Source organism: Muscardinus avellanarius, assembly GCF_963383645.1.
Source record: "Muscardinus avellanarius genome assembly, chromosome: 9".
In the NCBI taxonomy this organism is placed as follows: Eukaryota; Metazoa; Chordata; class Mammalia; order Rodentia; family Gliridae; genus Muscardinus; species Muscardinus avellanarius.
In genome coordinates, this window is record NC_137795.1 from 74,712,317 (window position 1) to 74,737,047 (window position 24,731).

Here is a 24,731-nt window from a genome sequence, read left to right on the forward strand (position 1 = left end):
TAACTAATAGCAGTAGTCTATGAATATAATTAGAAATGTTAATTTGAAAAATTCCTGAATTTTTTCAAGAGACATAATTGCTGGCAGAATCAATGGAAATAATTATTCATTTTAAATTGCCATATTGCCAAAGATAAATTCTCAGTTAAGTTTGTGGCCTGCATTATCAATTTAAATTTAATACCACAGAAATCTGACCTACACAACTTATGAGCTAGCCTTATTATTTCTACTACATATTATGGAATGACTTATTTACACATTATTTATGTCCTAGTAAAACTTTCCAGTATTGAAGCATTACTTTTCAAATATTGGAGCATTATAACCAGCTAAGATAAACAAATGTATTGAATAACACCTATCACACGAGCTAATTTATTACCTCTAATATGTAATCATAAACTCTGGAAAACCACAAGTCCCTTGAGTCAACTATCGTCAACTGCTCAAGCATTGACATTGCTAAGGACACACCACTTCTTCAGTAACCATACAGTTTTATTTATTCCATCAAGAAGGATTTTATTCTTCTTAGAGGAAGAATCTAAGTTTCTTCTCCAAAGTTTCTTTTCTTTTAAATATTTTCCTTTTTATGCTTTTATTGGTGCACTGTAATTATACATCATAGGTAAATTCAAAGTGATACAGACTTACTCACACATATCATTTGGAGCATTTCCCTCCATGACTCCCCTCCTATCCCTCTCCCTATATGTGTACATTTAGTGATATTGGTACACAAAGTTTCTTTATTTTCTACTAAGAATTAAAGGTCTGAATTCACTTTTTCATGCCTAAGTGGCAGGTGCCATTTTTCCTACCTCACCCCAAAGGAACAGGAAGACAAAGACTTCATATATATTATTCTGTGATTGAATCAAGCACCATGTACAATTCTGTTGAGATGTGTACTTTCTAAGAAGCATCTAGTGCACAATTAAGTAGACATCTCCAAAGTCCATTTAAACAACAACAAAATGCAGGTTGTTTTGGAATGAAATGTAATTACAAGCAGAATTCATAAATTTTAAGAGGAAGAAGATTTATAGATAAACCTGGCTTGAGATACTCCTCTGCCACAAACTGCCAATTATATGCTATGGAGAGAAATGTAAATTTTTTAAAGTGATGGATACTAGAACAACTAAGAAATATATTTCAGAGAGATACTGAGAAAAATTACTTAAGCTTACTAGCCTAAGGTCCCTATTTTACCCAAGTTCTTAAAGGAATTGTCACCCATGGAGTGACAAGAAATGAATGATTGTCGAGCTGACCATCTTGTTACCTCAGGAGTCTTCCTTTTCTGTTCTTTACAGGTTTCCAACATGGTGATTGCTAAGAGCTTTATCATGTCTGCATCTTTAAAAAATCTCAGAATGTTGCCGTGTGTATTTTCTTTTAAGATTAATTCATTTCAGGCATTATTTTTTTCATAATGTTGTCAACTTGTTTGTGGCTATGTAAAAACTCATTATCAAAGCCAAAGTTACTGAGCCAGTTAATTATATTCAGAGAATACTTGTTTATTTTTAATTAATTAATTTATTTATTCATTTACTTTTGGTGGTACTGGGGTTCCTGGAAGCCCTTCTACCTCCAGGCTACACTCCCAGACCTATTTTTACATTTTTATTTGGAAACAGGATCTCCTAAGCCAGCGTGCATGGCTGGCCTTGAACCTGCGCAATCCTCCTGTCTCTGCCTCCCAAGCGCAGGGATTACAAGCATGCACCACCACACCCGGCTAGAGAATACTTGTTTAGATGTGATTTCTATGTGGCAGCTACAGTAACCATCATCAGAATTATTTGATCAATTAAATACTGAGGTCTGCTCTCCAAGAACGATAGGTTTTGTATTATATGGTGTTTTGAAAACCATTTATTTAATACATAAACTGGTATTCCCAGTGTATGTTTGGGAGGATTCAGAAAGGGAATGAATCAGAGGGACAGGAGGCTTCTGGACTTTGACATCAAATTATTTAGAAATGACACCTTACAGAAGACGGATCTCTTGTCACAGTGCCAGGTGCAAGGATGGAGGCATAAATTGCATCACTCACTTGCAAGTGTGTACCTCTCTGCTCTCTCTAGAGGAGGATGCTAACATGTGCTTGTTTGTTTTGTTATTTTTATGGGAACAAAGTACCAAACTTCCCCAACTTTTCCTAGTTTCTGTCCCATTCCTGACTCTACTTTTTTCTTTTTTCTTTTTCTTTTTCTTTTCTTTCTCATACTAGCAATTGTACCCAGGGGCATTCAACTTCTGGCCTACCCTCCACAACTCTATTTTAGTTTTTGTTTTTGAAAGAGCCTCACCGAGTTGCTGAAGGTCTTGCTAAGTTGCTGAGGCTGGCATTGAACCTGTGATCTTCTTGTCTCAACCTCCTAAGTACGGGGATTACAGGCATACAACATATGCCCAGTCCATTTTTGGTTATTAACAAAGAATTTCTAACATGTATCAATGTGCCTTCCTTTATCTGAAGAGTAAATCAGGTGAAATGGCATATTATGCAATAAAAGTACTGAATAAACAATTCTTTAATATTTTTAAGATATATCACAGATTCTATTTTGTAAAAAAAAATTAACTTACCAATATCTTTAATATAGCAATTAGGACCAACAAAAGTTAAAGTGTACCAAGGCAAGTTAGGAATATTGATACTCAGTGCCTTTATGTGGTTACTTTCATATAATTGTTAAGTTCTAAAATTACAAAGTTATTTCTTAGATTGTGAGACATTTCTAGGTTGTTGATGCAACTGAATATATGTATGATATTTTCTATATAATTTAAAATTTTCTATGCAATTAGTTACTTCTTTTTAGTTTTAATAATTGTTTAGTAGCCTTTATTATAAGAAGCCTGGTTGAATTCATTTTCAATGAATTCCATTTCACAAATATATTTTCAAACTATTCCTTCTACGTATGCTAATCACATTATAAATTAATATATCAAGGAAAACAGCAATAGGGTTATTGGGCTCAATGGTTTGCATTAAAATCCAAATTAGAGCCCTATTATCGAGTCGGATTTGTTTTTAACAGCACTTGAAAAGTTTTTTTTGGCAGGCTCAGTCAATCTTAAAGCATTATTTCTAAATTTAATGCTTTTGTGAACTTACGTCATGCATTAAAATTATCTTAATGCACCTTTTTGTCAATTCCTCACAATAGTATTACAAAAGGAAGGAAGGAGAGGATACATTTAAAAAGCAAATGAAAAAGAACTCAATGGAAGTCTATTAGGCTACCTGTTGATGAGCATGTAAGAGAGTCATTAATATGCGGATCATTGACATGATAGGCCATAATGACTCCTCCAGGGACGTATCAGTCTATTGTGTCAGAGACTAGATAGGGATTCATTAATGTGAAGACTCCTGGCTTCTTAATATGCAAATTATTAATGCAATGCACTGAGGCATACCTCACAAATGTCCACATTTCGTGTTGCACAATTTCTTTGCCAACCCCTCACCCACACCTTTTGTGAACTGTTTCCTTTCTTCCATCCTCTGTCACAGATTTCTCCACAATAGATTCAGTACTACGTGACATCCACCAGTTTATAGTCAAAGACCTCCTCCCCTTTGGCCCAGGTCTCTGATTTCAGACAGGCTTATTCTCACAAGCCACTTGAAGCATTTTGACTAAATCAGTCAAAATCTAGCACAAAATATGATTTTATATTTTTCTCCAGTGTCAAATTGGCTTTTGGCTCTTGACAGAACAAAATGAAGAAAGTGCTTTTAAAAAATGAAATTTTCAGACATGAGTAGTATAACCAGCAGTTGAAAAACGTGGACTAGAGATAGGCATGGAAAGGGTAATAAAGTAGAAAAAAGAACCAGTAGAAAACAGAGCAAGTCTCCTCTAGGAGAAAAGAAAGAAAGTTCCATTAAGCCAGGTCAAAGTGTTCATACCCACATAAGGCAATGAGAGAGGAAATAGACGTAAAGCATGCGGTGGGGGCACACAGCAAGCAGTAAGCATCAGCTCTTAGTGCTATGCTGGCATTTTGCATTTATGCAAAAATAATTAAATTAATACTCATCTTACTGAAACAAAATAAAATGTTATATACTGAAAGTTCAGTCTAGGAATTAATATACTATTAAAAAAGTATCAAGCATGTACATCAAATAGCTGCATGGACGTGTGCTTGTACCACATTGGACCTCACTATGATATAATTGCAATAAACTGACATTCATTTTTAAAACTTATAATAAATATGTATTTAAAGCTCATATAAACCTATTCATTTCTGCAACAAAATTATCTACAGCATCCATGGGAAGGTATTAAAGTGTCCTTTGAAGCTTACCCATATACCATATTATGGAAAATATGTTACAGTATAACTTTCCATCTGAGACTTTATATACTGCCAATATCACTGTCTTGCCACTTTATTATTCTAACCTAATCTAAAATACAATACAAACTTTTATTGCTGTTTCTCTACTAAATTTCATAAGAAACATATCATTAGTTTTTAACTTATAAACACCATATGCCCTAAATTCTTGTAGTAACTTTACAGAAATTTATATATTTTATCATAAAACATTCATTCCCCATATAAAGTCACTAATTTAACTTTTAAATTAACTGTAAGTCCTCACTACTTTGAAGAGATCCTCCATAGATTTTATTTTAGAATTATTTATTATCATTCTGAACTTCATAATATGTGACAACAATATACCAATAAATTATATTTTAAAACTCTTTAAATAGGAGAATATATATATATATATATATGTACATATATATATATATATTTGTGTGTGTGTGTGTGTGTGTGTGTGTGTGTGTGTGGTACTGGGGGTGGAACTCAAAGGCTTTCTACCTCCGTGCTATACTCCCAGACCTTTTTTTATATTCTATTTGGAAACAGGATCTCACTAAGTTGCTGAGAGCCTCACTAAGTAGCTGAGTCTGGCTTTGAACCCGTGCGATCCTCCTGTGTCAGCCTCCCAAGCTCGGGGATTACAAGCGTGCGCCACCACGCCCGGCAAAGGAGGATATATTTTAAAATAAATAGTATTTGATAAAATTGTCACAAACAGCCAACTATAACTCATTCTGATTAATGTTAATACTAAATTCAAGAAAACATCTGACAATTATTGGTCCTGCCCAATAGGTCCTAGACTGTAGAGATAGAAGCAGATTCACATTTGATAAAAGCAAATATGTAGATTCAAGGATGGGAGTGCAATTAATTTAGGAAGCTTACTCTACAGCCAATCTCTCACACTCTTTGGGGTTTACCACTAGAGGGGAAAGAGAAGGCCAGAAGGGTTACATACATGTCAAGATGTTTCACCAGTGGAAGGCTTTTGAGCCCCTGATTAAATAGGAAAAAAAAAGCTTATTGCTAGAAATTTCTAAAATGAAGTGAGAAGGGTTAAGACAAAGTATAGTTGTAAATTAGAACAGGAGTAATAATATGATACTCAAAGAAAGATGAGCTGGGAATCAGATGCAAATGGAAAGGCAAAGAACTGGTGACTGGGGAAGCTGAGTCACCTACTGAGATTGCTAAAGGTATCAGGTACACGATCCAACCTCTGCCAAAGATGAAGATCTTGGCCCCACTTTGAACAAAGCAGCATGGGACTTTCTAATCAATCCTGTGATGTACAATGATAGCAGGTAGGTTTAAAAGAGCTCAGTATTCCTACTGGAAAAGATGCTAAATCAGAATAAGGTTGGATAAAATTCTATTTGAATCCATCCAACAAATATTTAATATACATAGACATTAGGCCAGAACTTAAAACGCTAGCACAGGTTGAGGTTGAATAACTTGTGCCTTTATGAAGTTTATAATTCAAAGAAAGATAAACAAAACCTGTGCTTTTAAGACCTCAAGTGTAGGTTTCATGACTGGAGTCACTTATAGTCCTACTGAAGAAAATACTAACTCCAACCTAGTGAAGGAAGGCAGCCAGGGAAGACTTTTTAAAGAAGAAAGTGTTTCATCTGAGACATAAAATTTCAGTATGATTACTCAGATGAAGTTGAGAGAGCAGGAGACTGTTACAAGAAGATGGAATGTCATGGGACGTGGTGGTGGGAGAGATGTGACCCACCCCTTCCCTCCAGATTAGAAGACTGGAGCAAATACTAAAATAATTTCTAACTGCTCAAGAACACACCCCCAGGATGACCCTAGTCTGCCCGACCGAGAAACTTCAAGGCTGACAAATAATTTAATTTTGGTTCTAGCCAAAGTCTGAAGATAGGTGTGTGGCCATCATTTCTTAGACAATTTATTTAAAAGACTTACAAATGTGGGGTTTTTTTCTCTGTCCCTTTATGAGAGATGTATAGACCCTCCAATTCAGAAATGTATTTTTAAGGACCTAAAAGCCATTCCTTTAATATGTTCTCATCGGGAAAAAGGCCTCTCCCAGTCTCTGAGGAAGGATAAAATCTCTGATCATTGCTAACGCATAGACACAGCTGGCCAAAGCAGCGTTTAGACAAACTAAGCTCCCAACGGCCACCTCTCTGTTCCTTCATTCTTCATTTAAAATGCCCAGTCACTGGCTGATCTCATTTAGTATGATCTGCACTAGTCCCAAAGATATCACTGGCAATCTCACTTGCATATTTGGGCAGAGAAAGAGAAAGGTAGTCAGGGTAATATGAAAAGAGGAACACACCAAGAGCTCTTTTGTGCATATATGAATGTATCACATTGAATCTTACTATGGTGTATAGTAACAATGCACCAATAAAAAAAAATTTAAATAAGAAAAAATAACATGTCTAGTCACCTCTGCACAAATCTGAGTTCAGTTCACACTCGGCCTTTGTCCCTAATACAATAATGTATAGCTGATTAAAATTTGTCCTTACTTCATTTTAAATGGAAGTTAACTGTGCCATGCTGCACAATGTTCTCTTTTCCTCAAAGAAGTATGTCCTTTTCTCCAGGTCATTATAGGGGGAAAAACCTTTTAATAAATACTTTATTTTTAATATACCTTTATTGGTGCATTAGAGTCTCATATCTTAATGTAGTTTAGAGTGATAGGGACACACTTGCACACAGCACTTGGTGAGTTCCCTGAGCTTCCTCCCCACCCCTACTCCTTCTCCTTCCTTAAACATGATTTTCAGGTTGGCATTGGTAATTTCATATATGCTCATAATATCAATGTAGGTGTATAGTGTATCCTTCACTAATTTCCACACACACACACACACACACACACACACATACACACACACACACACATACACACACACACTACCACTCTCCTCTAGACCCCACCATTGTACCAGGAGAACTTTAGATAATACATACTTTGTAAAGCATATCCATTGTATTTCAATCCCATGGCCCCGAATTTGACATTTGTTAGTACTTAAAAATTGTCATGTCACATTACCAGAAGTAAATAGCATTAATTTTTTGGTGGATGCTACAGCTAACTAACAGATTGTCTGTATTTCTAAACTATAACTCAGAACACCATTTATGTTCTTTGTTTGCTCCAGTCATTCCCAGCCCCGGCACATGAGAATAATCTAGAGAGCTTTTATAAAACACCTGCACCTGGAACTTGCCCAGACCAATGAGGTTAGTCTTTGTAGTGGGGCCTGAATATAGATGCCTTAGTTTTTCTTTTTTTCTCTGAAAGTGCTGGTTTACACTACTATTCTTTACTGGATTTTACTATATGAAGTTATGGTTAAGATTAAACTAATTCCTTTATTTAAAATGTGCTGGAGTTGGGTTAGGAAGATGTGTATCATACATACTAGCATTAGTGTAACTTGTGTAAATTATTAGTGTAATTATACACACTAGTGTTAGTATAATTGCATATATATTCTCTCTGTGCTCCTGTTAGGTCTATACAGCAAATAGTTTTCAGTCATCATGTGAATTACATATCTGTTAGGCACTAAGAGGAGCAGATGGTGGACTGGATTGAGACAGACCATTTTAAATGAAAATACCTGTAGTTAGAAAACTGTACCAGAAGGCTCAACCACCTGCAGAGCCTCTCTTAGACTTGCATGAGAAAGTCTCCAACGCACCTAATACAGGGCCCACTCACTAAATTGTAGCTTCAAAAAACACAGTGATCTTCTCAAATGCATAGGCATGAAAAGGAAAGGTTTCCAAGCTGAAAAACTTACCATGTGGAAGACTCCAGGCTGTTCTCTACTCCCGAAAAGGACTGCTTCAGACCCTCTATCCGGAGTGTAACTTCTCTGTTCCATACCATTCCTCACCCATGAGAAGTGGCCCATTGCAGGCTCTTTGGAACATAGCTCTATTATTTTTCTAGAATGTAACCCCCTTTATCAAAGCCCTCTTTTAGTATAGTGCCCCTATTTCTATAAATAAACCTCTGCTATTCCCCTATTCATCTTTTCTGCTTGAAATCGTTCTCTTGGGAAGCAAGGACTGAGGTACCCCCCCCTAATATTTATTTCTAGGTAGTAATTATAACCCGATAACATATCCATACCTCAGTGAATTTAAATTTGCTTGTTATTAAACTGCAGAGAAACCTAGATGCTGTTTTGGGTAAAAGGCATTCTTCATTTCCATGTTAACGATTACTGCTTATTATCCAATTAGCCGTGCATATGAAGATTGGGGCCTGAGCTAGCAAAATGGTTTCCAGTTGTTGTACTAAGTGGCAAATTGCCCAAACAATTACTGGAAATGCAAGGGCCATAAAGTGTAGTGCCAAGGACACAAGTAGGTTAGATGTCATAAAAGAAACAATTAGAGTCTTGAGGTGAAAATAATGGAGTTGAGGTGACAGTTGCTGAAAAAGGCAGATCTAGCAATACAATGGTTTAAATGCAAGTTCCCAGAGAGCACTGGTGCTTTAATATGTTTAAAATCCATCATGTGAAAGAGAATATTAAAAGTCCCATAACCACATATATTTTGTTCTTTTTTTCTGATATGGTATATAATTGATGCAGTTGCAAGATAACACTTGCTATCTCTCAGAATCATCATCACTTTCCATGGTCAGCTTGACTTATGTGAACAGAGTGCTGATGCTATAGAAAGTATTTTCTTCTCACAAGTGTCAATTTATCTAAAGATACCAAATATGCACAGTACTCATAGTCTACATTCAAAATAAAGAAGATATTTTTAAAACAGAGCAATGATATCCATAGTGGTTTAGTGCTTTTGGAAATGATTATGGAATCTATTATTTGATTAGATTAACAATAGCAGCTCCATATTTATCAAAGAGAATTAGGAACGGAGTCATTCATTCTCAAGGATGGATCTAAATGATAGGTTTTGGGGATCTGAACATCTAGAACATAGCCAGAGAAAAGGATAAAGGGAACCTCTAAGATTTTGGTGATAATGACAAACTACTGTTAATTGCATGTGTTCAACTGTGCCATGTCTGTACTCTAAGAGAAACATTAGGTAGGAATTGCCCTTGTGGGAAATAATCCGGATGAGTTTACTGGAGACCCAAAGAACATTAGAACCCAAAGAAAACAAAAGAAGACAACCTACCATTTGAACATTGTTTCACCAAACATGGACAACACTCCCATTCTAAAATAGAGCCTTCAATTGCACAAACTTGTCCAGTGAATTTGATTCACTGAGCAGTAAATAAAGCAGGTTGAAGTCTAACACTTGTGCACTGTATAATTTTTATACAGCAGCCAGCATCATCCTTTTTAACATGGAAGTTATAATCTATCACTCTTTAGCTTAAATTTCTTCAGGGAACCGCTTCATTTATCTTCAGAGTAATAGTTCAAGATTTACAGTGGACCATAATATATCCATGAAGGGCTCAGTGAAGTCTCTCTGCAGCCTCATCTCCTGCTGTGTCCTCTTTCACTCCCTCTAATTTGGCCACCCTGGACTTCCTGCTGCTCCTTGAACACTCCTTTTCACTTTCTCCCCAGAGTATTTGCACTGGCTGGTCCTAAAGAATGGAACTCTACTTACCCATAAATCTTTGTTACTGACTCTTTTCAAGCCTTTGATCAATCATCACCTTTCAACATCCTTCAGTTAAGTAAGGAAGGAATACTCTTTACTTATGCTTCTCTGCATTTTATTTTCCAACTTGCATTTATATTCTTCTTACATGATGTACTTACTCTTTTGTTTATTGTCTATTATTAGTCTTTCTTTCATAAGAACGTAAACTACATAAAGACAGGGGATGCCATTGTTTTAATGATTTATCACCAATGCTTAGGACAGTAACTAGAACATAGTATATGTTCAATAAATAGTTGTTAAATGAATGAAGATTCGTTATTTTATCCTGTAACTCACATTTTGTTTAATTTTTCTATCAATGAACAAACAGAAGAGCATAGTAAGCTTTTTTTACTGATATTTTGATAATTGTTTTTCATATTAGTCAAAACCCTAATTTCTCAACCCTGAGGTTGCTGTTATTAAAGAAGAAACCATATTAAAGAATTTTCAATATATCTGTCCAAAAGGATAAAGACTAAGCTGCCTGGACTAATTGTTTTTTTTAAGGTCAGAGATTAATTTTAGATTTTAAATAAAGAGTTTGGATCAAAACTAATTACAATAAGAAATTTCCTCTAAGCAGTAATATTGCAATGAGATGAATCATCCATGAAATAGGTGTAGAAATATCTAAAACTCTTTGCCATAATATGTGTCTGCCTTTTTATGCTAAAATGATCTACAACAGATTTAATAATTAATATCAATAATTATAAAATAATGAAACCTGTTTTAAGCATATCAGAATATACAGAGAAACAGTAAGTAAAAATAGTTATGAACATAGAAAGATTACTTAGCCCATGACACACTCAAATAGGTGTTCTGGTACTCATAAATGCCATAAGCAGTTTTTCAAGGCAATGAACATGAAAGATCATCAGTAATAAAAAAATCTTAGGAGAAAAATATGAGGAATCATATTGAACATTTATAATTACAATTTCCCTTCACAATGGTTAGCGATCTGGATCATCTTTTCTTTTCACTCTAATTTATCACACATACTCTTTTTGAAATAATCTAATGACACTTTACCCTTGACCACAGAAACTAAAGTACAAAACTCTCAGTGTGCCAAGACTGGTCAAATAATTTTTTTCAACCTTGTTTATCAAGTTTAACTCCATACTTTCTTAATTTCAAGCAGGCTGGTTGACCAATAGAACATACACCCTGTCTTTTTCCCTATTATCTCTTTGTGTTTTTAATCTATGTAAATGTTCTTCTGTCCCTTCTCCACCTACATAAATTTTACCATTTCAAAGTTATGCTAATTACAAACTATACATGTGACCTAAGGAGAGACAAAACATATATTCTTTAAATTCATATAAATAGAAATTTATAAACTGATAATGAATAATTTAACTTATTAATGAAGTAAAATACCATATAAATGTGATTGTCAATAGACTACACATGAGATGAGAATCTTATCCAGTTTTGTAGCTAAGTTGTAATAAAGTTTACAGACCTTCAGATACAAAATTAGAAGAATGAAAGAAAATTGGTTCCAAGTTACCAAGAGCAGTCAAGAATTTCCTCAGAAATTGAAGAAATACAGAAAGAAAAAAAATCTGATAACCATGCCAACATAATTTTTTAAATTTCCAAAAATTTAATTTCCTCAAAAATTATAATTTGTCACAAACAAGTATAGTCTATCACACCATATCACTTCACCAACAGCTAATCCTCCTGAAAAACAATTTGGTCTCATAAATAGTATTTAAGTTCGTCAAAGGTGATGATATATATGTTAATTGACATACCATTAAAGGTGAGACATAGTATTTTTACCATAATGATATATAATTATTTAGACTTTAGGATAATTTCCTAAAATAGCATATTTTCTTCTAGTTCTTACAATGAAAGAAAACTTATGATTTAAAAGAATTACTTTAAATATTTATATTAATAAAAATATTCAGTTTGAGTTTGTCAATATTTTACAAAACATTTTAAATGTATTTTATACTCAGCAAAATCAGCCATCAGTTACAAAATTAAACAATCACCATTAAGTTTTTAAAAATAAAAAGCTTTTGCCCGGCGTGATGGCGCACCTTTGTAATCCATGCACTTGGGAGGCGGAGACAGGAGGATCGCGGAGGTTCAAAGCCAGCCGTGCCGGCTTAGGAGACCCTGTTTCCAAATAAAAAGTATAAAATCGGTCTGGGAGTGTAGCCCGGAGATAGAAGGGCTTCCAGGAACCCCAATACCACCAAAAATAAAAAATAAAATAAAATAAAAGCTTCCGTCTTCCATAATCAATGCAATTGGACATCTCTGTTAGTTTTTAAAACATTTCTATGCACAAATATTGTCATTTTCATATTCTCTTATATTTTTTCTGTAAATCTAAAAGTATACCAACGTAAAAATTTATATAGTCCTCAGCATATTAGACGCATTACACTACCATTTTGTGGTTCTTAAGTTTAAAAATGTAGATACACTGTTGGTGGGAGTGCAAACTAGTTCAGCTGCTAAAGAGATCAGTGTGGAGATTTCTTAGAAAACTGGGAATGGATCCACCATAGGATCTTCCTATACCACTACTGGGTATCTTTCCAAAGGGGCTGACATCAGAGAACTACACTAACATTTGCATACCTATGTTCACAGCAGCACAATTCACAATAGCCAGAATATGGAACCAACCTAGGTGTCCATCAACAGATGAATGGATTGCAAAATTATGGGACATAACACAATGAAATTCTACTCAGCAATAAAGAAGACCAAAATTATCTCATTTGTAAGGAGACGGAAAGACCTGACGAACATTATGTTAAGCAAGATTAGCCTAGCACACAAAGAGAAGGGACATATGTTTTCTCTAATATGCTCCAGCTAGAGAGTATTTGGGATACCAGAAGGACTCCACGTAATGGGGGAGATCCTTAGTAGAGCCACGGAGGACGGGTAGGGGAGGAAGAAGGCTGAGGTTCATTAATGGAAATGCTACCTGAGACTATGTGTATGCATGTGAATATAACATTATTAACCTGGACACTTGGTATTGAGAGGGAGAAAAATGGGGAGGTTGTAAGGGGAGGGTACAAAGTGAATATATGCCATTGTCAGCATGATCTACATTATTATGTAAGACTATAATGCACCAATAACAAATATATATAAAAATTAAAAATTAAAAAAATAAATATAGATGCAATTGATTACTTTCCTTTGTTTCTGTTTTGTTTATTTGTTTTAATGTAGGAAAAGACAAAACAGAAATGACAGTGATCCACACGATGTACTATTTCACAGATATACTTGTATCATAAAATAACCATCTATTAGTAAAATGCATAATGTGTTGAACTCTGTTTCATTTTTATAAAGCTTAGACAACAAATATGTGGTCATTGTAAGGACAAAATTTCCTTTGTTAGTGGTATTTCTCTTATGTAAGTATAGTTTTTCTATGTTTTATTTTATTCTTTTTAAATTTTTTTTTAATTTTTGAGCAAATAGAAAGTCATTACTTCAATGGGCATAGAATATAATGTAGCTACAAATGTAACAGAAACTGTCAAGAGAGAAAATCAGTTAGGTTAATGAAGTTTCCTATTTGCAATACAGGAAGAATGACTATAACTTTTAAAAAAAAAACATGGAATAAAGGAAAGAAAACAAAAGATTGGGGGGGTGTAACTTAAATTTGGAACATAATTGTCACCTGGATATCTAGGTCATGATATATAAGAATTATCTGATTTTTAGAGATCATGGAAACATGAAAAGTGTTGATCATTTATAATAAATGTTATCCATTATTTAATTATTCAGAAGGTACTTTTGAGTTTTACCAGACCTCAGTGTTATCAATAATAAAATTAGTTGCTCCTAATTGATATATTTCAGGAATTTTATATGTGAAAGTCCTATGTTAATCACTAGAGAGACTAATACTGTTAAATGAGTTTACCACTACTGCTGACTTCACATAACTTGCAACTTACAATCAAGTTGAGAAGGACACACATACTGGTGTTTTGCTGTTGTTGTTTTTATTGTTTTTGTTGTTGCTGTTGTTTTAGTAAAAGTTTGATATTTGGTTAAGTACCAGATGGAAGATGTAGGTATTAAATTCCAATCTTAGGAAAAGAAAGGATGTGAATAAATTGGAGACACCAGGAAAGCTTCAACTAAGAGGGAAATTGAAAATACCTTGATGGAAGGTAGGAGTGAGATAGAGACAAGAAAAATTAGTTTTCAAGACAGGAAAGTATATGAATAGAAACAGTACAGACAGGTGGAAGAGCTAGAGTCTGCTAAGGGAGAGCTCTAAAAATATGCTCTTGGCTCTGTCCATGTCTACACACAAATTAGAATCTTTAACAGAGAACTGCTAAATCTATAATGGAGAAATGTATCACGACTGCTATTTATTAGCCTCAGAAGCCATAGAGCCCAAGTATAGTAGTTACTGCACTGAATTAATCAACTCCAGGAATCTTTCTAAATGTTTATGTTTCAACATGTTGGTGGTCCACTATGTTGTTGAGATAAAATCCTAATATATTCACATATTTTGTGAATATATTCAGATACATTGTGAAGCTGCATTCATGGAGAGATGGAAGGAGGCTTGAAATCATAAGTACTTCTAATCCAAGATTTGTCAAAGGCTACCTTAAAAAGTCCATGTTTCATGTTCTGATTTCCAGTTTCTTCTCTAATAATTACTTTGCAGGATTAAAGGAATACATTTTTGTAATTTAACCAAGTAATTTTGAATAATTGTTCTCATCACCTTGCCTATGTTATGACCAGCAGAACATAGTCTCATTTTTTATGGTGTAAGTATATTTTTAAAAATCTTTTTTGAAAATAGCCTCAGTATTTACTAAAATGCTTTAAAATAACATATTTTCCATAAATAAATAAATCTATATTTTTTTGTGGTGCTGGGAGTTAACCCCAGGGGCATTCTATTTCTGAGCTACATCCCAATCTTGTTTTTTATTCGTTATTTTGAAACAGGGTCTCACTAAGTTGAGGAGAGCCTAAGTAGCTGAGGTTGGGTGTAAACCCAAATCCTCCTGTCTCAGCCTCCTAAGTACTGGGATTACAAGCATGCACCACCCACCCAGCTTAAATCTATATTTTAAAATACAAAAGGAAATGATAAAATATAATTTGAAGGTGTGAAAAAATAGTCCCTGGATGAGGACTGCCTAGAAATTGCACCATCGTAAACTTTCTGGTTAAACTGATACACAGGACATTCTTGAATGGCAAAGAGCCTCTTCCTTCTAGACACACACACACACACACACACACACACACACACACATCAAACTGTGATTCTCTTGCTAAATATTAATTTCTTTGCCTATAAATAAAATTCATCATGTATAATAACAGCAGATAGAAACACTTTCATTTAAGACAAGCTATTTTATTTTGTATCCAGCAAGCAGTTACTCTATATGAAGGTCTTGCCAGAAATCCTGGTAATTTAAAGGAAGCATAACACAATGATGGAAGGCCAAAAATGGACCACGTAATGTGGATTTCACCAACAACGAGAGTAGGGCGTCTGTTGAACTAAATGACTCCTATGACATTTGTAAACTAATGTCCTGTACATTTGTGTAACTGCCACTGTCTACAAATATAACTTGATTTATCAAATTTGGCTTTGAGTAACACACGTTTCTGTGTTACTAACACAGAAAGTACAAAATACCAGCTGATATATAAACTATTTGAAGAATGTCTTTATTAATTCTATTATACACACATACATACACATGCACACATACAAGAGATGAGGTGTAAATGAAAAGCTTACACACACACGTGTGTGTGAGCGTGTTTTGCACAGAAAAAAGTGTGCCTCTAGTTTGAACTGAATGCAGATACACAGTACTACACCATAACCTATATTTACAATCCTAAATTTATCAAGTAAATTGAATGCTCCAGTTCTCTCCATATACTTTCTGATTAAAACAAGTTGCTCTTCATTAAAATTGTAAACACACACACACACTAACACACACATTCATAATGAGAAAGTTTAACATATAAATGATGTTTGCTCGTAGATGACAATATTAAACTTTTTTACCAAAGAATATATTTAAGCCAACTTAAATTTTGGCTAGTCTATATGACATTTGGTTTTTACAAATTTATTCAGAATTTCTTGTCAATATCTTACTTAGATAATTACATTTTTAATGGAATTTTATTTAAAAATTAGAGACCTCGAAAATAGAATAACTATAATTCTAAGTTATTCTCTACTTGTCTGAGAGCTTTTCAGGAATTCTAATACAGCTGTATTTTTAGGTGGGTTTGAAGAATAAACTGAATCATCTTCTGAAGTACTTTTAACTTTCTAATTTTGTAAAATAGTCTCTTTCCCTTTTGTTGTTCCAAAGGAAGTACTATAATAACACCTCCAGTACTCAGATTAAAGCTAGTATACAGGATTAGGAGAGTTCCTTAGCCAGTCTGCTATTAACCCTTCAACTGCCCCTAATCCAAGGTGAGGTCCCTATAATAGTAAAATAATTGACCCCTTATGAAAATCGAATTGGCGAGTTGATGATCAGTTTTTACTTCTCTGATTTTTGCATTTAAAAAGTCTCAAACTAGCAGAGTTTGGTGGGGCACACTTGTAATCCCCGCGCTTGGGAGACTGAGACAGGAGGATTGCGAGGGTTCAAAGCCAGCCGCGCTGGCTTAAAAGACCATTTTTCCAAGTAAAAATATAAAAACAGGTCTGGGAGTGTAGCCCAGAGGTAGAAAGGCTTCCAGGAACCCCAGTACCACAGAAAGAAAGAAAGAAAGAAAGAAAGAAAGAAAGAAAGAAAGAAAGAAAGAAAGAAAGAAAGAAAGAAAGAAAGAAAGAAAGAGGGAGGGAGGGAGGGAGGGAGGGAGGGAGGAAGGAAGGAAGGAAGGAAGGAAGGAAGGAAGGAAGGAAGGAAGGAAGGAAGGAGTCTCAAACTAACTGAGCGTGGTAGCGCTTGCTTGTAATCACGCTTGGGAGGCTAAAACAGGAGGATTACATGGGTTCGAAACCAGCCTTAGCTATAGTGAGGCTTTCAGCACCTTAGTGAGACCCTGTTTGCAAATAAAAAAATAAAATAGGTCTGGGAGTGTAGCCCAGAGGTAGAAGGCCCCTGGGTTCCATCCGCAGTAACACACACACGCACACACACACACACACACACACACACACGCACACACACACACATTTCTCAAACTAGTGTACTACTTTATTAGCTTAAGCCTCAAGGGAAACATCTGAAGTTGTTGAAGTTACTTGACATAGAAAATAGAAATCAGTGTCTGAAACCATATAATTCTGTGTAACTTTGAAGTATAAGAATAGGGATTCAAACATTTAATTCAAATGAAAGTTAGGGCAAATGAATGACTAGATTAAAGACAAAATAATATGAACATTTACATTAAAGACATCGGACTTCCTTATAGAGCATATTACTGAAAAACACAGTCTTCCCAAGAGATAATTATGAAGAGACATAAAAACATTTGACTTGGATTTTTTTAAAATAATTCTGCCTGAAAGCAAAGGATAGAATTATATATGTTCTTGTATAATATGATTCAATGAAACAGTTCAGAAATAACATGCTGGCGTGGGGAGGTATAGCTCAGTGGTAAAGTGTTTCCCTCCTATGATCAGGATCCTGGGTTCAGGACCCCATCCCGCAAAAAGGAAGTAAGAAAGAACGCCAGGAAGATAGGAAGGGAGAAAAGGAAAAGAAATCAAGTGTTATTCTTAGATCAGAAACGATGATTATAGCTTTATTTACATTAAAATATTTATGTGAAGAATGTAATCCTTAATCTTTTTTTTCTATTGGTGAGCAGTTAAATGACTTCCAATGTATAGATACTAGATACACGGTGAAACTATAAATACCAATCTCCCGAAGGAGCTGTTGGTAAAATACATTTTCCCAGCTTCATTTCATATACATCATAGGGGGCCAAAATTTACCTGAGCAAGACTACTATATGATTTGTAATTAGGTGAAGACAGCATGGTAATTTTTAATTAAAATTAACATTTTTAATGGAAATTATCTTGATTTTTTTTTCTGCAGATTTAGTGAAAAAGTTAGGGTTGCACCTTGGCGTAATCTTGTAAAACAAAGCAGAATAGTACAAGTGGTATTTCAATGCTATCAATGGGCTAGAAAATATTTTCATGTAAAAGTGCCATTATTTCATCAGGATTTACAAATAGCAATTTTTTTTGGGGGGGATGATCATTTTTACTACTTTAAACTCCAGAACAGGTATAGAAGATTTGAACGGACAGCTTTACATAACCCAGCCATAGTCCTACAATATTATAATTCCCTTTATAATTGCAAGTTGGGTAGCAATGATACACAACACTCTAGACCATTTTCAGAGTAACTGGGGGAGAGGGAATACTAAAATTTTACGATACAGACTTGTTTAACATATGACTGATCTCTGTCACCAAACAACACAGTAAATCAGTTCAATTCCTTATTTTTTTTATTTTTTTTTATTTATTTTTTGCGGTTCTGGGGATAAAATCCAGGGGTATTTGACCTTCAAGCTACACCCCCTGCCCTATTTTTTATTCTTTATTTTGAAACAGGATCTCACTAAGTTGAAGAGGGCCTCACTAAGTAGCTGAGGCTGTCTGTGAACCGCGATCTTCAGGTCTCAGCCTCCTAAAAATGCTGAGATTGCAAACGTGAGCCACCACGCCCAAATCCTTATTTTTTTTTTTTTTAAACAGCAGAATGGCATAATTAAGCCTTCAAGTCCATTTATTATCTGTCGAAGGAACAATGACAACACCAGGCTGGTTCACCTAATAAAGAGAGCAACAGAACAGAAAAACGAAAAGCTTTGTGTCTTGAACAGCTTTTCCCTTTAATTTAAGTGGAATACAGAGAATGCTTCAAAATAGAGAGATGCCGACGTGTGAAGGTACATAACACATCTTCTTAGAGGAAAATATTTGTATAAACTCAACTTCATCTTCCATTCATAATGAGATGATGAGGTGAGCTAAGTAAAGCCAATTCAGTTGCTCAGTCCCCCCACCAAAAAGAAAACCATTTTTAAAAGACTACTTTGAGAAAAATACATACCGTCGTTTGTTTAAAATCTAGACCTCATCAGTAACTTAGGAAGGGTACTGTTCCAAAGTTTTTTGGTAACTTAAAAATTGCTGGAATTTGAAAATCATTTTTCCCCACAGAAGCATAAACATTATTTTCCCTGGTTAGTGCCGAAGAGCTTATTGAACATGACTAATTTTGAAACTATTTATATTAGCCTGGGGTCCTGGCAGCAGGCAAGATAATGAGGAAGGAAAGCATTTCTCCATTAATCCCAGACATAGGACCAGCCATATAGAAGATGTTAAAATGTGGAAATTATTGCCACTGCCACTGTTACTAGCGTTTGGAGAATCTACAAAATGTCAGCAACTGGGGCATATGCTAGCTAATATAGTTCTCATTATGATTAGAAATTGTCCTTGTTTTTCATCTGAATTTAATGGATACAAAGTATAATATATCCAAGTTCAAACAGTTAAAAATTAGGAAATTAGGATTAAAACTCCAATTTGTCTTACTTTAATGCATTTACTCTTTTTTTCTTTTTTTCTTTTTTTTTTTTTTTTTTTTTTTTTTTTTTACTATATTGGGGATGGAACCCAGGGGCATTCTACCTCTGAGCAACAACCGCAGTCCTATTTTTCATTCTTTATTTTGAAACAGATTCTCAATGAGTTGCAATGGGCCTCACTAAGTAGCTGAGGCTGGCTGCGAACCTACGATCCTCCTTTCTTAGCTTCTCAAATGCTGGGATTATAAGCATATGCCACCACGCCCAGCTTTTACAAATGCCCAGTGTGGCATTTGTAGTGGTTTCTTTGAGCCAGTGATTCAGAGAATCCCTAAATGAAGAGAACCTCTCCTTCCTCTTCCTGCAGAAATGCTAGATACCAATCTTGCAGTAGTCTAAGCTTCTGGTGGTATGGTTTCCACAAAACGAGGAGGTTTCAAAGCCCTAGTGGATCTCCAAGGAAATTCTAGGCTAGTTGGCTTCTTTCTTTCAACCAGTTGGCAGCTTCCAACACCCTCTTGATGGGCCTGTGCAGCTGTGTTTTATGTTTCCATACAACCTTGCCAAAGGTCCCTCCCCTTAACCGACCCAGCTTCCACAATTAGTGTGTACTCGAAATGAGTTAGTTATGGAATACATTAGGTCCCAAAGACCTCATGGAGCTATTTACACCTCTTTGGACTACTTCCAGGCCCCCAGATTATGCTGTGTGAATTAAGGAAGTCTCACAATCCAAGGGCTCCAACGGGAACAGGCAAAGCAGCCATATCTTAGAATCCATTTTCCAATGCTATTCTTGGCCTGATTTTAACAACTTTACCATCCTGAAAGATAAACTTTCTGCACTCTGAAAGTCACAGTTAGAAGGGATTTCTCTCTTTCTCATTTATGAATGTGCCTGGTTCAATTCCTCAAGTATAAAAAACAAAATGGAGAACTAACCAATTTTTTTTTTTCCCTTGGCATTCAAGTTACCTAGGGTTTTATTTTTACTCACCTGGCCAAGTTATAAATACCATCCAACACCTATATCATACTGTTTCTTTACTTAAAATAATAAACTGGTTTCACTTCATAAAATATAAAATCAGATGAAGTCAACCTGTGTACTCAACAGTTGAGAACATACATTGAGAAGGTAGATGGGAGGGAAAAAAAGAAAGAAGAAGGTGCTGAGAAGATCACTCTCTCCCCTGCCCATCCACAGGTCACATATTCTAGAAAATATAAAATGGGAAGTGTTATGGTTCCATTTTTTTTTTTTTTTGGTGGTACTGGGGTTCCTGGAAGCCCTTCTACCTCTGGGCTGCACACCCAGACCTATTTTATACTTTGTATTTGGAAACAGGGTCTCTTGAGCCAGCAAGGCTGGCTTTGAACCTGCACAATCCTCCTGTCTCCGCCTCTCAAGCGCGGGGTGCGCCACCATGCCCGGCCTTCTGGTTCCATTTTTAATCTGTGGCCCCCATTGCATTCCCAGGGAATCTGAGCTTGGCTTTCCTGTGTTTTTCTCTCCAGCACTCCTCTCTTCCCTGAGAGGTCTTCTGTCTTGGGGGTCTTCCTTGTTTACGCAGGCCCACATCTCCAGTCATGTTTCTAAGTTGGATACTGCTGCATAAACACAGGGCCTGACACACAGGCCCTGAATAAACATTCACTGATTTTATTTAAGAATTTGAACAAGGAAATTCATGATGTCTGGAGAAATAGTACAAATCCAAGACTCAGGAAATTAGCTGAACAAGATTTGTTAATGAAAATGACAATTAGGATAGTAGCTTTTCATGATTATGGTCTATATATCCAACACTCTATTAGAAGCTTCAAAGATATAATCTGATGTTACTTTAGTTTAATCATTACATCAGGCCTCATGACTCCTATTTGACAGGTGAATAAACCGAGGCTTTGTAAAGTAAAGCAATATAGCCATATCCCCATAATTATTAAGTATGTGTTTTACTGAAATTAATATAAATATTCTTTCAGTACCAAAACTAATGCCATTTTACCTCTTCTTGTCTGATCCTTCCTTTTCATGTATTAAATGTTTTCCCTCACTCAGTTCTTATCTAGCTTTAAGATATTCCAGATAATAAGGCCACATATATCTCAAGAAAATTTATAGCTCATTTTATTTGTTGATTAAAATCCTACGAGAGCAAAAGAATGGTTTTACAGACCTAACAATTTAGAGCCTTTAATGGAAAAAAGAGAGAACTTAAGGGCAGCTTGAGCCTGGGTAGGGTTTCTCAGAAATTCCTAAAGCTAGAATTAGCATGACCTTTTCACAGCAACTAACATTTATACATAACTCCCTATGTTCAAGATACTGTTAGAAGTTTATATGTATTACCTCATGGAAAACTCATATGACTCCTATGAGACAGAGCTACTTTTATTCCCAATTAACATATGAGGAAACCAAGCTTAATTTGCACAAGTTCACACACTAGTATATGATACAGCTGGGACTCAATCACAGACATGCTTAGCTATGAAGCCTATGGTTTTAACTTTGAGGATATACTGTTTCTGCATACTATCTCTAGTTTACTTCTCTATTTCCAGTTTATGTGACTGGCATCAATGTGATTTTTTGTCATTAACTTTAAAAGAAAGTCCATGAAATGTATACTCAAATGGTAACTTGGTCTGTATACTAGCACATACCCAAACCCTGCCAATGTGGTGACACTTAACAGGTATCTCATGATGCATGCCTTTCAGTGCTATTAAGTACCTCTGGGTCATTCTCATCACATGCCTTGAATTACAAACTCTGCTTTCCTCTCCCTCTAGATATTTCTTTCTGTCCAAGGTGGATAGATTAACTAGCATCAAAAGAAAATAGACAACCCACACTAGTGTGAAGATATGCAAACTCCGACCTGAGAAAAATCTCCATAGAGAAAATATAATGCACGGGTGGGTGATTGACATAACAGAAATCCTACCTCACTGAATGTGTTCCCACAGTTCATTCTGTACTTAATACAAAGGATTATTGACACTTTCAGAAGATACATTTTCAGGGACCCTGATAGCAAATTAACTTTGGTATTAAGAGTAATTGAAGTTAGATGTTACTCTGTGCACTAGGACAGACTAATTTTCATTTTAACTCTGACTTAATGATACACACTATTGTTAATCTACTTGCATGGATGAAGCAAAAATTCACATATATTTTACTTCTTTTATATTCTGAAAGAAATCACCTCCAAATTAAGCTATATAAGAAGCGTGCAAATACTCAAAAAAAAGGACACTGCTAGATCCTAAAACTATTTAGTGGGAGAAAGATAATTTATAATCTATAATTTTTATCAAATAAGTATTAGTTCATTTTTATTTTAGCCAAGCACACATTTTGTGAAATAACACTAATAAGGTGTGCTATTTTTCTCTAACCAAATTCTTCCCAATGAAATCCAACTGCAATATTCATTTCGAAATTTGATAATGCTCTCTTGTGTGAGTTTTAAGAATATTTGAAACCCCATTGCATATAAATTATATCATGGAAAAGCTGTATAAATATTCTATTATGGCACATGCTGTTCTAGGGATCTGTCAGGATTTCCTTTATACACTCCATTTTGAGTGGTATATAAATCAGATGTAAAAATTCATGTTGGACTGAAACTCAGCACAAAAAGCCTCCTCCAGAGGCAAATGCTTTTTTCAAAATGTGGTTTGAATTATGTTGGTCATTTTTAAGTTATAGAAGTGCAGAAAATGTATTTGTGGTTTTGAAGGAGAGAGATTTTTTCCATTTTTATAACTCATTAGGAAACTTTACAGGCCTTCAGACCATTTTGTGGTTTAGTTCTTCTCAGGTTTATCCCCAAAGCAATATTAAAACTTGAATGGTGTCCGCTCTGAATCCAATGATGACTGTTCTGAATACAAATGTGTGTATGGATATGCATAGTTGTACTTATCTTTAACCAGAAATTTTAATAATGTATTAACTGAGGTAAAAGATTAGGCCTTTCAATTGCCCATCTTTTCTCTTGGTATCCAATCAAATGTGGTCTATCAAAGGAATCTCCTATCTACTGAAACTATAGTTCAATGTGGGTTGCTTTTTATTGTAAAGCTACATCTTTAACTTGTAGAAATGCTACTTCTTTTAAGAATCTTTTGATAATAACAGATGTACCTTTACTAATTTCTGTTTTCTCTACCATATAAAGCAAGTTGCATCATAGTTAATAAATTTTCACTGATGTTTATCTCACTTATCAAGTATTTAATATGTGTATAGTTAAGTATTTAATATGTGAATGATAGGTATAGAAATTAGTTTGCTAAACAGCATTTAATTTCTGTATAGCTAGTATGTTACTAAGTCATTTCATCAACACTCAAATCATTACTTTAGCATATATAATGATTATGACTACATTCGTTTTCTTCTTTAAAACAGCAATTAAAATCTGAGAAGTCTGATTTGAACGAATAAAGTTGGCAAAATTCACAAAGTTAATCAAGCTTCTCTTCCAAATGAATTTAAAGAAAAATGAAATAGGAGTATTTTATGTTTGAATTGCTTCAACCTATATTACATTTGTACTTCATTATTGCTTTAGAGCACACATTTAGTAGTTATTTATTGCTTTATCTATTAAAACATAGAGAGGTTAAAATGTCTCAATCTCCTGTCTTAATTTTTTAAACTAAATTCTGCTTAGTGAATGGAAATCAAGGTATTTTGATTCCTGATACAGTTCTTTCTTTATTAGATTTCCTTATTTGTGATGGAATTACTAAAATCTTTAAGTTTATACAGAGGATAATGAAACCTTTGCCTGTGACGAGAGGAGCGGCGTATAGTCTTATCCTCTGGGACACTGTGAGGCACAGAAGTGGTCAAACCCCTCCTAAATGCTTTATCTTCTAGCTTGGTGTCATGGAACTTAGCCAGCTCTGTACTGTAGAGAGCTGAATGTCAGTTTCTTTTTTTCCACATTAATAGGAGAGCAGGGTTGCTAATGAGGGGTCACATCCCAAGTCTCTAATCTATATAGCTGAATATTCTTATTTCTATTTGGGTC

At 34.9% G+C, this 24,731-nt stretch overlaps 1 protein-coding gene across 1 annotated transcript in view; it reads right to left on the reverse strand.

The window, feature by feature from the left end:
* PPP1R3A (protein phosphatase 1 regulatory subunit 3A) overlaps positions 1-24,731 on the reverse strand; it is a gene marked incomplete at both ends in the record, with an annotated part of 43,315 nt that overhangs the window by 17,150 nt on the left and 1,434 nt on the right. The window lies entirely within an intron of this gene.